Raw genomic sequence first — 15,330 nt, forward strand, 5'->3', positions numbered from 1 at the left:
CGGTGGACCGCAACTCGCTCTGGCTGATACTTAGATCAACTGGTCTACCAGAAAAATGCCGCAAGTTGTTTGAAAAGCTTAACAAAGAGACCGTGAGTTGCGTTCAAGTCAACGGCAAACGGAGCACGACATTCGGCATCAAAACCAGTGTACGACAAGGGTGTGCCGCCGCCCCGGAACTGTTCAATTGCGTGATAGACCATTTCATGACATGAAAAACAAATCGCCTGCCCTTTGGTCTGCAGTTTGGAGATCGCGTTCTGACGGACGCTGACTTCGCAGATGATCTTGGTCTCGTTGTCGACTCGATCGACCAGTTGACTGACGCTCTGGAAGTTCTAAAGGAAGAGGCAGCAAAAGTGGGACTGAAAATAAACTGGCTTAGTACGAAGATAATGGCAATTGAGCCCCCAAGCCCAGTCTTGCCCCCTGAGAACATGATTGTTTGCGGAGCTCCTGTTATAGTTGTAAAGAACTTCACTTATCTTAGCTCCGTGCTGTCTAATGAAGGCTCTATAGAGGAAGAGGTGTGCAACCGAGTTTCAAAAGCCTCGTCAATCGTCGGAAGGCTCAACAATCTCTGGAGAATGCCGCATATATCTAGGCGCACGAAGATGTGAATGTATAATGCATCCGTAGGCTCGGTCCTCCTCTATGCAGCGGAGACCTGGCCTCTCAAATCAACAATCCTCAGCTTGATAGACGTCTGCCAGACGAAACAGCTCCGTTGGATTCAGGGACTTCGATGGGACGATTTTGTAAGCAACGCAAGGTCGCTCGCACTCACCTCCCAAGTGCCATTCTCCGTCCAAATAGCGCACCGTACTCTCAGATGGTTTGGACACCTCCTGCGAATGCCGACGACAACTCCAGCCCAAATAGTCTACGATTTTGACGCTAAAGCTAATGGCTGGTCTCGCCCGAGGGGCAGACCTCACACAAGGTGGAAGGATAGCCCCAACAAATTCCTTGAGATTGCTAACATTGCTGTCGAAGAGGCCCCACTAATAGCAGTAGACCGGTCAGCATGAAGAAGCAGAGTTGCGACGCTCTCTACGCCACCCCCAACGTGGCAGGAGCCTTAAGTCAGTCAGTCAAGTTGTCGGTGTTCAAAAAAAACATGTCTAATAGAAAAGTGATATTCATTTGTCCTGATATTGACTGCTATGTTAATACTCTTGGCCCAAGACAACTGTACAATGGAATGGACTATTACAAAGTTCGTTCATCAATGTCTGGCTATGGTCTTGGCAGTTGGTTTGCTAAGCTGTTTCGCTCTGAAGTACCTCTGGCTAAAAAATATATTGTACCGGATGCGACAGATTTTGCATCCTCTAAACTATACGATTGGAGCTCTGGAAAGGATTTAAAAAAAAGTGCTTCGGACAATCTTAGGTCCATTGGGTGAACCCTTGGCGAGCAATTGAAATCTCAACAAAATCGAAAAGGTTTAAAAAGGTCAAGAAACAGTGCACCACTCATCAGTGTCTACTCAGTTCAGAAACGAAAGACATAATCCCTGTCAAAGAAAAGAAGGAAAAAACGACTATGTTAAGCAGTACAAGAAGAAGCCCCAGGAAGACAATTGTTAGATCAAAACTGGATTTCTTTTCGTAGACTGAAAAATGGCATATCCACCGCATAAGGATTCCAAACCTTCAATCACTTCATCTTTAAATCTATTCAATGCAGCAATTGTTGATGTGAGTGTAAAACATGGATACTATGAAAAATTCTATCCAAAACAACCGCTCTCCCATAATATCAACTTTCAAATTTTTTCCAATGAAGACTACTTTATGGACATGTCGTCGACATTTATAGATTCACGTATGAGAGTCAAGAAATCCAACAATGGAATGCCAATTCGTGCTGATGGAATATCCTATGAAAATTGTACATTACATAAGTTATTTCGTCAAATAAGTGTCTACATAAATGACACATTGGTGAGCACAAGCAACAATCTCTAAAATTATACAAGCTATATGTAGTTCATGTTGATGACACCCAAGTCATAAAGGGAATTGAGAGGCACCTCCTATGGATATGAATATTTTACTGATACTAATAGTACAGATGCAATTAAAAATGCTACAACTAGTGAATTACATCTAGTTGGAAAAATATATCATGAAATATTTAATATACCCCAATGGCTACCACAAAATATTAAAGTGGGTATAAAATTGAAGCTTGCTCCATCCAATTTCATTTTGCGAAAGGAACTTCCTGCCAATCCTGATGTAACTCTCTCCCTCACCTCGGCAATACTACATGTATGAAAGCAGCAGGTAATGAGTTCTATTGCTTTAGCAGCGGAAAAACTGAGAGCCAGTTGAAATAATATTAAACTACTTACCTCATACAATCACCAATCAACGTCATATTGCCACAGGCTCGCGCACCTTCAGCGACTCATCCTGTATCAATGGCGAAATTCCATCAAAATTAGCATTGGCATTTGTAAAAAGCGCTAGTGCAATAGGATTGTGGACTTGTTGCCCACATAAATTTGAGATGTTTGGACTTTCCTCTCGTGTCTGCAAAGTAAACAAATCCCACTCTACAATCTATCTTTTGATAAATCCTATAGGACATTGTATGAGTTGACAATGCAAAACTTAGATCCTGATTCACTATTATTTGAAAGTGGTATAACCGTAGAAACGTTCCCTAAAAAACATGTTATCATTGTACTAGACTTGTCTGGCACACAAGATATGAGTGTAGTACGAACAGGGAGTGTGTGCTTAAAGATTACATTTGCCGACCTATTACCTGAGAGTATCGCACTAATCTCATTAAATCAATTTAAACCTATTGGGAAATCACTCCCGAAGGGAGTGTTCTACTAGACTTTGCACCATGAACACTAGTCAAATGATCAGTGTTATTAATATGAAATCCTTCATGTTCAATTAAAGCTAAATTTATTTCCCCTCATACTTTTTTGGAAAAATTCAGAATGTAAAACCGTACCCTGCCAAGTGCTTATAGCCGTTCGGTATATGTGACGACTAGTTTTTGGCTGTGCATCTTTCAAACATCGAACACTATTGAACTTAGTGATCCTCTCGGCCTACCCTATACATTCTACACTCCCCACATCAAAAACTATATTGAAAGCAGTGCAAAAACTATTGTTTAAAATCGGAAGAGAGTGCAGGATCTAAAGACTAAAAGCTGCAGTTTCCAGGCGCTACTATATTTCATGTTCAAGTGTCGTGGTTATACTTAAAAACAATTTCTAAACGATTACATAAACAATCCACGTCTCAACGACTTTATGGTGGAAAATATCCTCTCAGACCTGTATAATATTGATTTTAGTGCCCTACGAGTAAAGTGCTTTAAAAATGTATGTGAATGTGTTTATTAATAAAAAAATGTATATACACAACAACAATGTCTTTATTCTTCACTTTAGATTTCTTCTTCGGTGTATAGGCAACTGTCGAGAACCACTAATGCTGGTAGATCATTTCAATTCACTGTATTTTGATCTTGATTGGCTGTAAAGTCAGGGTCACAATTTCTACAGTACAACGTAACTTCACTCTTATCGTATCTCTTTGTATAGTCAATGATATATTTGCATTCATATTGTGAAATTCACGTGTTTCAATTTGTTTATTTGAAGCAATATCCTATACAGTGTTTTCAAGTGGTGAATCACATTCGGTAACTGCCAAATAAAATCACTTGGTTTATAGTCATAATAGGCAGTGTTATCACAACGATGACGTAGAAACCAAATTGTCTTGTTACCCCAACAGTTGAATCGTAGAGCTTATTCTTCCTCCAAAAATAATTTAAAACCACGACGATACCAATCTCGTAGAAATAAACTAAAATAACGTTTAGGGTTCTTTCCAATCATACCGGGATAAGTAGTATCCCACTGATCACATTTGTCATAGTGGCAATTGGAGCATAGTTCCCCTCTAGGGTGAGAGTCATAAATCTCTTCAAGACATGAATTACAGCCTTTAGTTTGTACTGCGTATTCTCAATGTAATTTACAGGGATTGCATAATTTGCACTTTTCATTAGACTCATTAATAATTATACAATTCTCACATGATGACCAACTGCCAAGAGTAAACATACATAGTGGACATGTATAGACCATTTTTTTTGGTTTCCGATGTCAACTCTCTCACAGCTAAAAAGAAACTGATCCACGTTCAATAAATTCAGAGGGGGATAGGAAAGAGAGTGGAGTAACTCTGTGACGTTACATAACCTGTTTCAAAGAGAGGGCCATCTATATAGAATCTATGGCAATGTTTTCAAAAGTATACCCACTGTATTATTCTGCTTTGTTTCAATTAATATATCAATAAATTGAGTAAAAGCATTTGATTCATGTCGTAAAAGCTTCATACAATAGTCCAATGGGGGGAAATCTTTCCCAGCTATATTGTTAGTTGTTTCCTGAGGAAATATCTTCCGTTAAAATGATGACTCGAGAAAATCGTTATCCATAATCAAACATTTTTCCAAAATAAAAGATTTGACATAATTGCCTCTTTTCCCAATGTATTCATTTTTCAATCAAAGCAAACTCACTCCTGACTCTAGAGAAATCATGCTTCGTTCTAATTCAAGAATATCCCATAAACTAAAAGAATCTAACAAAAAAGAAAGGGGACATTTTCGATTTCGAAACAATTTTATTGTGCGTGATCATAATTACAACAATAATATATATTACACATATACAGTTACCGATATAGCTTATTGTCATCAATATACTTCAGTATTGCATTTAAAGCACTTTCAAGTCTATTCACATGTGCTATATCAACTTTTTCAGCGAAGCATAATTGGTCTTCTAATTTAAATTTGCTCAAAGATAACACGTATATTGCATATACTTCATCCCATTCAAGACAAAGCCGTGATCCTCTCATGATTTCTACCGCAATGTTTGGTGCTTTTGTATCATTACTACTGCTACCATATCTACTATCAACTTCGAATAGTGCGAACATTCCACTCATTATTGCAAATATATCTCAATGAATAAATAAACGAGTAATGCCAAACTGTTCTCACTCCTTGAATTCTATTCTCACACTAATAACCACTATTCTGAAAATCCTTCCTTATATTAGCTGCGTCACTTCCCGTTAGTATTTCTGACTTCCTTATTGGTCTAAAAAGAGAATGTGGTCTTGTTCGTAAACGGATTCTATTCCTCTGATTGGGTGTCATCTTGTTCGTCCAAGTTGTTCGTACAATTGTTCGTACAGTTGTTCGTACGGGGCTATATGTTATCCCCCTTCTGATAACCATGGGCAAGAAGTCTATAGAGCAATCTTTGGACAGACCTATCCTCCCATTTGCGCTGCAAATGGGAGGATATCACAATTAATTTGATAATTGAGGATTTCATAATTAATTTGAGGATATCATAATTTAACCATAATTAATTTCTATAGAAACATTATAATCTAGCTGCCTCCATTATATGACCTGAAAGGATGAGTAACAAATAATTAAACACACTTGTATAGGTGATAACCATGGATAAGAAGGCTATAGAGCTATGGAACTCACAGACACATATTTACATGCGCTGTTAGTGGGAGGATATTAAGGGATCAGAAAGGATGCTAGGGGGCAGACAGGGTTGGCTGTGTAAAACCTTTACATTGGAACACTGTTTTCACGAATCTCAGTGCATTTATACACAACTAGCAGCTCATCCAGAAGATCCAGGATCAAACATGCCCTATTTTCTTCATAAGAAAACCTTATATGTCACTGTAATTTTTTTGCCTTAGGAATATTTTGAACTAAAATAGCTATTCCAAATTTGATCTGGTCCATTTGAGGAAAAAAGGATGTAAGGGGGGCGTGCCCTCTCAAAACTTTTGACTCTTAAAAGGGTACGTGATAACTAGTAAAATCAGCTGTTTTTAGAAAATGAAGAGTTCTTAGAAAATGGCCCAATAAAACATTAAAGCCTAATGATCTTTATGACCTTTGGTTTTCTATTGTCTAAAACTTAATAACAGAAAAAAATAATAAAAAAAAACTAAAATAACTTTAGTAAGAGATAACCATTATCAAGCAGTAGATAGAGCTATCCTCCCATCTGCGCTACAAATGGGAGGATATTAGGGGGTCGTGTTTAAAGTTAAGGGGTGGGCGGACGGGGTTGACTTTGCAAAGCCTTCCAGTTGGTGGCCCTGTTTTTACAGATCTTATTGTACGACTAAAAACAATAAAACATCGAAACCTTATTGCCTTTATGGCAATAAGGAAATCCTTTTATATGGAGGTAAAATCTACAAACAGAAAAAATTATTTTAATATCTAGAAAGAATTATATAATCGTTGCAGTATATAAACCTATCCTCCCATTTGCGCTGCAAATGGGAGGATATTAGGGGGTCAGGTTTAATGCTAAGGGATGGGCGAGCGGGGCTGGCTGTGCACAACAAAATGAGGAGTTTTTACAAAAAGACCCAATAAAGCATTAAAGCCTTATGGTCTTTATGACCTTTGGTTTTCTATTGTCTAAAACTTAGTAACAGAAAAAAATTAATCAAAAAAACTAAAATAACTTTACAAAAGAGAAAGATAACCATTAACAAGCAGTATATAGAGCTATCCTCCCATTTGCGCTACAAATGGGAAGAGTGGGTCGGGTTTAATGCTGAGGGGTGGGCGGACGGGACTGGCTGTGCAAAACCTTCCAGTTGGTGGTCCTGTTTTCGCTGATCGTATTACACAACTAAAAAAAAACAATAAAACATCGAAACCTTAGTGCCTTTTTGGCAATTAGGAAATCCTTTTATATGGAAGCAAAATCTACAAACAGAAAAAATTCTTTTAGTATCTAGAGAGAATTATATAATCGTTGCAGTATATAGCGATATTCTCCCATTTGCGCTACAAATGGAAGGAGGGGTCGGATTTAATGCTAAGGGGTGGGCGGACGGGGCTGGCTGTGCACAACCTTCCCGTTGGTGGCCCTGTTTTCACTAATCTTAGAGCACAACTAAAAAGCAATAAAACATCGAAACCTTATTGTCCTTATTGCCTGAGTCTATTATGGCTTGATTATGCCGTTCCTTGTGGCCAAAGCCCAATATTAGCCGAAAAGCAAAATTGCGGATCTACAACACGACCGTAACGCAAGTCCTTCTCTATGGTGCTGAAACTTGGCCGGCAGCTGTTTCTGTTCGTGATGCCATAGACATTGCCCAAACAAACTTCCTAACACAAATCGAAGGAATCAAGTGGTACGACTTCGTCTCAAACATCCGATTGCTGACACTAACTGATCAAACCCCCAACTCTCGTCAGCAGGCCAAAAAAACTCTACTGTAGTTTCGCCACTTAATTCGCATGCCAGAAGAAGCACCCGCCAGCTTACTTTTCAATTTTGATCTTCCTCGACATGGCTGGAAGTGCCCCCGTGGAAGACCCCAGTTCAGATGGAGGGACAGCCTTTCCCAGTACTTCTCCATGATCGGTACTGATCTCCAAGAAGCAGTCACTCTTGCGCAGGACCGTTCGGAATGGAGGCAAAGAGTCTCATCTCTCTACGCTGGACCACCAGCAGGAGCCTTAAGTCAAGTAAGTCAAGTTATTGCCCTTATGACCTTTAGTTTTCTATTGTCTAAAACTTAGTAACATAAGAAAATAAATCTAAAAAACTAAAATAACTTTACACGAGAGATAACCATTCACAAGCAGTACATAGAGATATCCTACCATTTGCGCTGCAAATGCAAGGATATTAGGGGGCTGGACAGACCTATCCTCCCATTTGTTACTATCTTCCTTTATGTTACTATGTTTTAGACCATAGAAAACTAAATGTAATAAAGGTAATAAGGTTTCGATGTTTTATTGTTTTTTAGTTGTGCTTTAAGATTCGTGAAAACGGGGCCACCAGCAGGAAGGTTGGGCAAAACCAGCCCCGTCCGCCCACACTTTAGGATTAAAAGCGACCCCCTAATATCCTCCTATTTGTAGCGCAGATGTGAGGATATCTCTATATAGTGCTTGTCAATGGTTATCGCCTTTGTAAAGATATTTTAGTTTTTTTAATTAATTTTTTTCTGTTACTAAGTTTTAGACAATATAAAACCAAAGGTCATAAAGACCATAAGGCTTTAATGTTTTATTGGGTCTTTTTCTAAAAACTCCTCATTTTGTTGTGTACAGCCAGCCCTGCCCGCCCGCCCCTTAGCATTAAACCCGACCCCCTGATATCCTCCCATTTGCACTGCAAATTGTCTGCAATTGCAAATTGTCGGAGCTGGCTGTGTACAACCTTCCCGTTGGTGGCCCTTTTTCACTAATCTTAGTGCATAACTAAAAAACAATAAAACATCGAAACCTTATTGCCTTTATAACCTTTAGTTTTCTATTGTCTAAAACTAAGGAACATAAGAAAATTAATTTATGAAACTAAATTTATTTATTAATTTACATTGATATCTATTGTATGTTTGTTTGCATTGATTATTTATTTAATGATTGTTTGATTATTTATATGCCCCCAGGGCATAACTGACAACACCTACCCTCGGGCTTTGGGGAGCTGTGTCGACACCGGAGTTTTTAGTTATCGGATCTTTGAACTATTTTAACAAAACATCTATCTCAAATTTTTATCTGATGCATTTAGGGCGTGGAGGAGGCTGGGGGGGGGCTAGTTGCCCTCCGATCCCTTTTGATTCTTAGAAAGTGAACATGAACTTTCAATTTTCAATTAAATGAGCCCTCTCCAAAGTTTATACGAGCATCCCTTCCATAAGAACTATATATGCCCCTAGAGCATTACTCATAACGCCTGCCTCCGGGCCCTGGCGGGTGCCGTCGACACAGGAATTTTTTTATCTGACCTTTGAACTATATTTAATGAATAGTTTCTATAAAAAAATTTTTATCGGATGGTCTTGGGGGAAAAGGGTGCGTGGAGGGGGGGGGAGGCTAGTTGCCCTCAGATATCTTTTGACTCTAAAAATTGAACCAAAACTTTCAATTTCCAATCAAATGAGCCCACTCTTAAGTTTATACGAGTATCCCTTTCATAAGAACCATGTACGCCCCCAGGACAACACTTGCAACGCCTATCCCCCGGGATCTGGGGGGAGTTTTTGTTATCTAATTTTTGAACAATTTCCAAAACACTGGCTATCTCAAATTTGTAGCAGACGAATTTGGGGAAAAAAGAGCAGGGGGGGGCTAGGTTAACTCTCTTGACTCTTAAAATGTGAACAAGAACTTTCAATTTTCAACCAAATGATCCCTCTATGAAGTTCATTTGAGCATCCCTTTCATAAGAACCATACATGCCCTTGGGGTAAAACTTAGAACGCCTTCCCCTGTGTCCTTGGGGGTTCTATTGACACCGGATTTTTTCTTATCCAACCTTTGAACTATTTCTAACAAAATGACTATCTAAAAATTTTCATCATATGGGTTTTGAAACAGATGGCGTGGGAGGGGGAGATTAGCTGCCTTCGGATCTCTTTTCACTATTAAAAAGCAAGCTCTTACTTTCAATATCCAATCAAATGAGCTCTCTCTGAAGTTTATACGAGCATCCCTTTCAAACAAACAATATGTGCCCCAGGGCGTAACTTACAACACCTGTCCCCGTGCCCGGGGGTGTTGTGACGACACCTGAAGTTTTGTTATCTGACTTTTGAGCAATTTTCAACTTAATGGCTATCTCAAAATTTTTATTGAATACACTTGGGGAAAAAGAGGCGTGGGGGGGGGTAGTTGCCCTCTAATCTCTTTTGACTCTAAAAAACTGAACTAAAACTTTCAATTTAAAATCAAATGAGCCATCTCTGAATTTTTTAAAAGCATCCCTACAATAAGAACCATATATTCCCCTAGGGCATAACTTACAATACCTGCCCTCGGGCCCTGGGAGGCTTTGTTGACCGCTGAATTTTTGTTATATGATCTTTGAACTATTTAAAAAAAAGCTATCTCATAGTTCTTATCAGATGGGTTTGAGGAAAAAAGGGCATGGAGGGGGGGGCTAGGTGCCCTCTAATCTCTTTTTAGTCTTAAAAAGTGAAGTAGGACTTTCAATTTCCAATCAAATGAGCCCTCTTTGAAGTTAATACGATCATCCCTTCCATAAGACCTATACATGCCCCCAGGGCAAAACTTACAACATCTGCTCCCAGGCCCTGGGGGGTTGTTTCGACACCGTAATTTTTGTTATATGATCTTCAAACTATTTTTAACAAAATAGCTATCTTAAAATTTTTATTGGACACATTTGGGAAAAAAGAGTTTGGGGGGGGGGGGAGCTGGTTACCCTACATTATCTTTTGACGCTTAAAAATTGAACTAGAACTTTCAATTTGCAATCAAATGACCCCTCTCTGAAGTTTATGCGAGCATTCCTTCCATAAAAACCATATATGCCCCCAGGGCATAACTTATAACCCTTGCCCTTGAAGACTGTGGGGGGAGCGTCCTGCTCAAACACACAATTTCCAGAATCTTAAACTACGTTGAACAAAATGGCTATATCAAAATTTTGATTGTATGTGTGTGGGGAAATGGTGAGCGTGGATGGGGTGTCAGTTGCCTTAGAATAACTTTCGACTATTAAAAAGGGAACCAGCCATTTAAATTTCCAATCGAATGAGCCCTTTGTGAAGTTTCTACGACGACGTTGTCTATAAGAAACCTTATATGCTCCCAGGGTATAACTTACAACCCTTGCCCTGAGGACTGTGGGGAAGTTGTCATCCTCAAAGACCTATTTTCCAGAACTTAAAACTACGTTTAATAAAATATCTATCTCAAAATATTGATAAGTTGTGTTTGGGGAAAAGTGGGCGTGAGAGTTGCCCTCCGATCACTTTTGAAGATTAACACGGGCACCGGCTCTTTCAATTTCTAATCTAATGAGCCCTATTTGAAGTTTCTATGACAACGCCTTCTATAAGAACCTTATATGCCCCCAGGGCATAACTTACAACCCTTGCCCTGAGGGTTGTGGGGGTGTATCCTCCTTAAAAACATATTTTTTATCTGGAAATCAACTACGCTGAACAAAATGGCTATCTCAAAATTTTGATTGGATGTGTTTGGGGAAAATATGGGCGTTGGGGGGGGAGGAGGAATAGTTGCCCTCCAATCACTTTTGACTATTAAAAAGGCTACTAGCCCTTTGAATTTCCAGTTGAATGAGTTCTTTTTGAAGTTTCTACGACAACACCTTCTATAAAACCTTACATGCCCCCAGGGCATATTTTAAACCCCTTGCCCTGAGGGTTGTGGGGGAGTGTCCTCCTCAAAAATATATTTTCTATCAGGAAATCAACTAAGCTGAACAAAATGGCTATCTCAAAATTTTGATTGGATGTTTTTGGGGGAATGATGGTCGTAGGAGGGGGGGAGCTTATTGCCCTCCAATCACTTTCGACAATTAAAAAGGGCAATAGAACTCTCGATTTCCAATCGAATGAGCCCCCTTTGAAGCTTCTATGACAACCCCTTCCATAGGAAGTGCCTCTGGGAAAAAATAATGAATGAAAGACGTATTCAACTTAGAGCGCCAGATTCTGTATCGTGCACCCACTCATCTCGGAAGGTACAAAAATGCTGAGGATGGATCCTAAGGTAGTCGACCCTGCTGAAAACGAATATTGTAGGGCGCATGTTCGCCATTGGGGCGTTTCTAAGATATAGGCCAAAAACGCCAAATTTAGCCTATAACTAAGTGTGGCGATTCAGGATTTGTTTTGTGAGTTATTGGGTTGAGGAATACGGCGTAATGTCATATCAATCGAAAGAGGAGATCTAGATCTACAAGAATATGATTTTTAAAATGAAAAAAAAACACAATTTTTTTCTCTATTTACTGCAGTTTCAAAATAGGTGCTGTAAAATTCGACTAATATCTCACAGAAAGGCGAAAAACTAGAAATTTCTTCAAGGTACCAAACTTTTTTTTCATATTAGAAAAAAAGTTAATTCAATTCCGTACCATTTGAGCTAAAAAATTTTAAACTATTATTATTTTTAAAAGGTCTGCGAATTTTTTTGTAGTGTCACTGAAATGATCACTAGCCGTATCGTGAAAATGGACATAGTTTATTTTTTCTTCAAAGAGTAGTAATACTTCAAACTTTTTAACTGTTTAAAATTTTTAAGTTTTACTTAAAAATAAAAACAGGCTTAAAAAAATTTTGACTAAAAAAAGTGTCTTTTTAGAATGGAAGAATATGTTTTCTGGTGTACTAAAGGGTCTGCAATTACCTTTTTGGGACCTGATTTGCCACTGATACGACTGAGCTATTTACTACATTAAAGAATTCTGCTTCACAGAAGGATTCAGTCGGCGCACTGGAGTTGTCTCACTCGACCTGCCCGTAAAATTGGGTAATAGTAACTGATTAATAGGACCTGTTGTAATTAAAAGTAAAAGGTATCAAATAAAACTTCCAAAAATATTCCTCATTTTCTTCTTCCGAGAATTCAGAGGGGGCAAGGTCAGACTCCCTACATGCCCTCCTCGTTCCACGACAGAAGCATAAGCTGCAACATCCTTTCATTTTTGAGCAGCTACAGTCTTTCCGACATCTTCCACTTTTGCATCTGCAGTAAGCTTCCAGGCTTGATGCTTCTTTACAGCTTGAGACGACCGCATCTACTCCCCTTTCAGCCATTTTCCATCCATGGAGGAGTGGATCTGGAGTGCTCGGCCGAGCCTGTACTGACGACAAGATTATCCATGTAGAAAATATGGCTCTTCGTATGCATGGCTCGAAGGTGTCTTCAGAAGGTGGCAGTCTTCTCACATCTTGTTTCTTGCACCAAATGTAAGCCCTTACACTGGCCATTGAACTGAATCCGGCCTGTTTACCGTACATTTCAATGACCAGGGACTTTGATAGGTCGGAAACTTCTCTAAACACGTCGACTGAAAGCTTCCCTTCTGCATCCTTGATCCGTTCCGTCCGTCACAGACACCATTTTTGAGGCAAAAGATGGAGACGCCGTGGTATTTAAGAAAGAAGCTTTCTCGACGCCGAAGAAAAAGTTCGTTGTGTCACACCCTGACAGACAGTGCACAAACGGTAACATAATCTTCTCCTCTTGGGACAAGTGGACTCCATCCGCCAGCTCGTGTACTGGGATAATGTAAGTCGGGAACTTCAAAAAAATTCGCTCAGTCCCTCAGCCTGAAGCTCTTCAAAAAATGAACAATGGCTACTGCCACGTCTGTGTCGTTGGCATGCACAACGATGCTACAAGCGTAACGGCTAGCGTACTTGGCATGTGTCATAAGCAGTTGGTCAGCTTATTCATGGCTGGAGGACAAGCATTCCTCGTAGTCACAGTATTTTGGTAAAGTTGGACTGCAGCCACGCTTGACCAGAGACACTTTCAATTTCTCCTTGAACCCACATGAGAGAAAAAGGTTGAGTGCGTTCGGAAGCTGGTCACCCTTCTGCTCCCAGGTTTCATACAAAATTTCGAGGAGCCAGTTTTTAGACGCTGAGCTTGCAAGTATGGCATCCCAGTCTTCAATTGTGCTAAGAGCGGAAATCTGGAGGTTTTCCCCTTTCCCTCGTTGGAGTCTGCATGCTGGTTTCAAGGAGATCGACTCTCCGGTGTCCGTGAGCTTCCTAAACAGCCCGTCGTACCGATCTGCGACAATGTGGACTTCAGGAATACCTACTGGAAGATCATTCAGCAACGATAGAAGCAATCTTTACGAGAAGGATTTGACTGTTTCAAACCTGGCAGGCCGATATGACCTTATCTTGGAGATTAGGTCAATAATGTGTACTGTAGCTGATGTTGTTTCTTTGGATTTCAAAGTCACCGGCCAAGCTGCATGTCCTCCTTCTTTTCTTAGCCAGTTCAACAGCACAGCTTTGTTCCCCGTCTTCACTTTCCAGCTAGAAGATGTCTTGGTTGATTGCTGCGGAAGATGCTCAAAAATGGATGGAGAGAAAGGAAGAATCTCTTTTGTGAGGATCTTTGCAACTGCTTTCGCCTTTTCTTCGCTGTAGCTCAACTGACTAGTAATGATTCTCTTCAAGGCTGTTACTTCAGAGCTCAGGAGATCGGTTCTAGGGATATCCTTCACTTTTTGAGTTTTAATATCTGAAGGGAAAGTTCGGAGTTCAACCTTTTTCACATCTTCTTTCCTGTTGCACAGAAAGTCCTCAACCAACTCTTTTCCTTTTGGGGCTACGCAAGTAATATCACAAACAATCTTCTGATCGTCCAGAACTTCTGATGTCACAATATTCACTAAGTCAAAGTCCACTCTACTGAACGGATTGCCACGTGTAGTGAAAATGTCTTGAACTTTATCTTGCGAAAGTTGTAATCGCGTCGACATCGACTGATTGTCTTCGTGATGTTTCAATGTCTGTGTGGATACGTTGACTACTTGTTGGAAACCATTGCTGATGGCAGCGGAAATCGGCAAGGTAAGAATCGAAGCGTCAGTCTGTCTCTCATCCATTTGTTCTTCTATTATTCCGGCCGTCGTCATTTCATCCTTGTTCACTGTACCTTCCAGTATCTGATCGGACCAGGTGGCCGTGAACCTGGTGTGCGTTCTCTTTACTGCGAAATATCCTTTCATGAACTTCCTGTGTACATCAGGAAATGTTTGTGGTAAACTTCGCATGTCTGATAGGCACTGTATGAGACATCTTGCATACTAGGGATGGTCAACCGCCACCAAGTATGGCAACATCCGAGCAGTTACTGTCAAATGAGACTCCCATTCACAGTCTCGTTCAGCGTGAATGAATTGCATCGCTATTTCAAGTATTTCCAAGAACTGCCGCCAGAAAGCTAACGTGGGCGACACATTTCTCAGGGTGTCGAAGCATTCATTATGGGAGCCAAAGTAATTAAGGAATCGTTTGCCTCCTGAAGTGCAGTTCGCGCGTCAGCACCGTTTGCCAATGAAGTCCTGAATAACTCAATGGCACTACCCAGCTGGTCCAGACAGGATAGGTCTTCTTGTGCTTCTGAGTAATATTCTTCCAAGGACTCCCAGTAGAGGGCTAGCAAGACCTTGTACAGTATGCAGTAGGCATTGATTGCTTGGTAGTAGCCTTTCCCTTGGAATATCTTTTCGCAAGTACCAGAAAGCAGCAGCTTTGTCTACACTACAATCTCTTTGAGTCCGGAGCTTTCTATTATCTTACCAACTATCTTGAGACAGTTGAGCAGGAGGTGGAAGCCTCCCATCCGTAGGATTACGTTTTTGAAGTCATCTAGAAATTTACTTTTCACTCCCTGTGCTAGCTGATAAATGAAGAGATCTTGCGTGACCATCGGATCGTC

The 15,330-nt window shown here is 40.1% G+C and overlaps 1 pseudogene; it reads right to left on the reverse strand.

Moving 5' to 3' along the window:
- Nucleotides 1-204: 204 nt before the first annotated feature.
- LOC148945445 (uncharacterized) lies at nucleotides 205-14,662 on the reverse strand (annotated as a pseudogene).
- Nucleotides 14,663-15,330: the final 668 nt, after the last annotated feature.

Source organism: Artemia sp. Qi Xiang Cuo, chromosome 13, assembly GCF_049724085.1.
Source record: "Artemia sp. Qi Xiang Cuo chromosome 13, ASM4972408v1, whole genome shotgun sequence".
Classification (NCBI taxonomy): Eukaryota; Metazoa; Arthropoda; class Branchiopoda; order Anostraca; family Artemiidae; genus Artemia; species Artemia sp. Qi Xiang Cuo.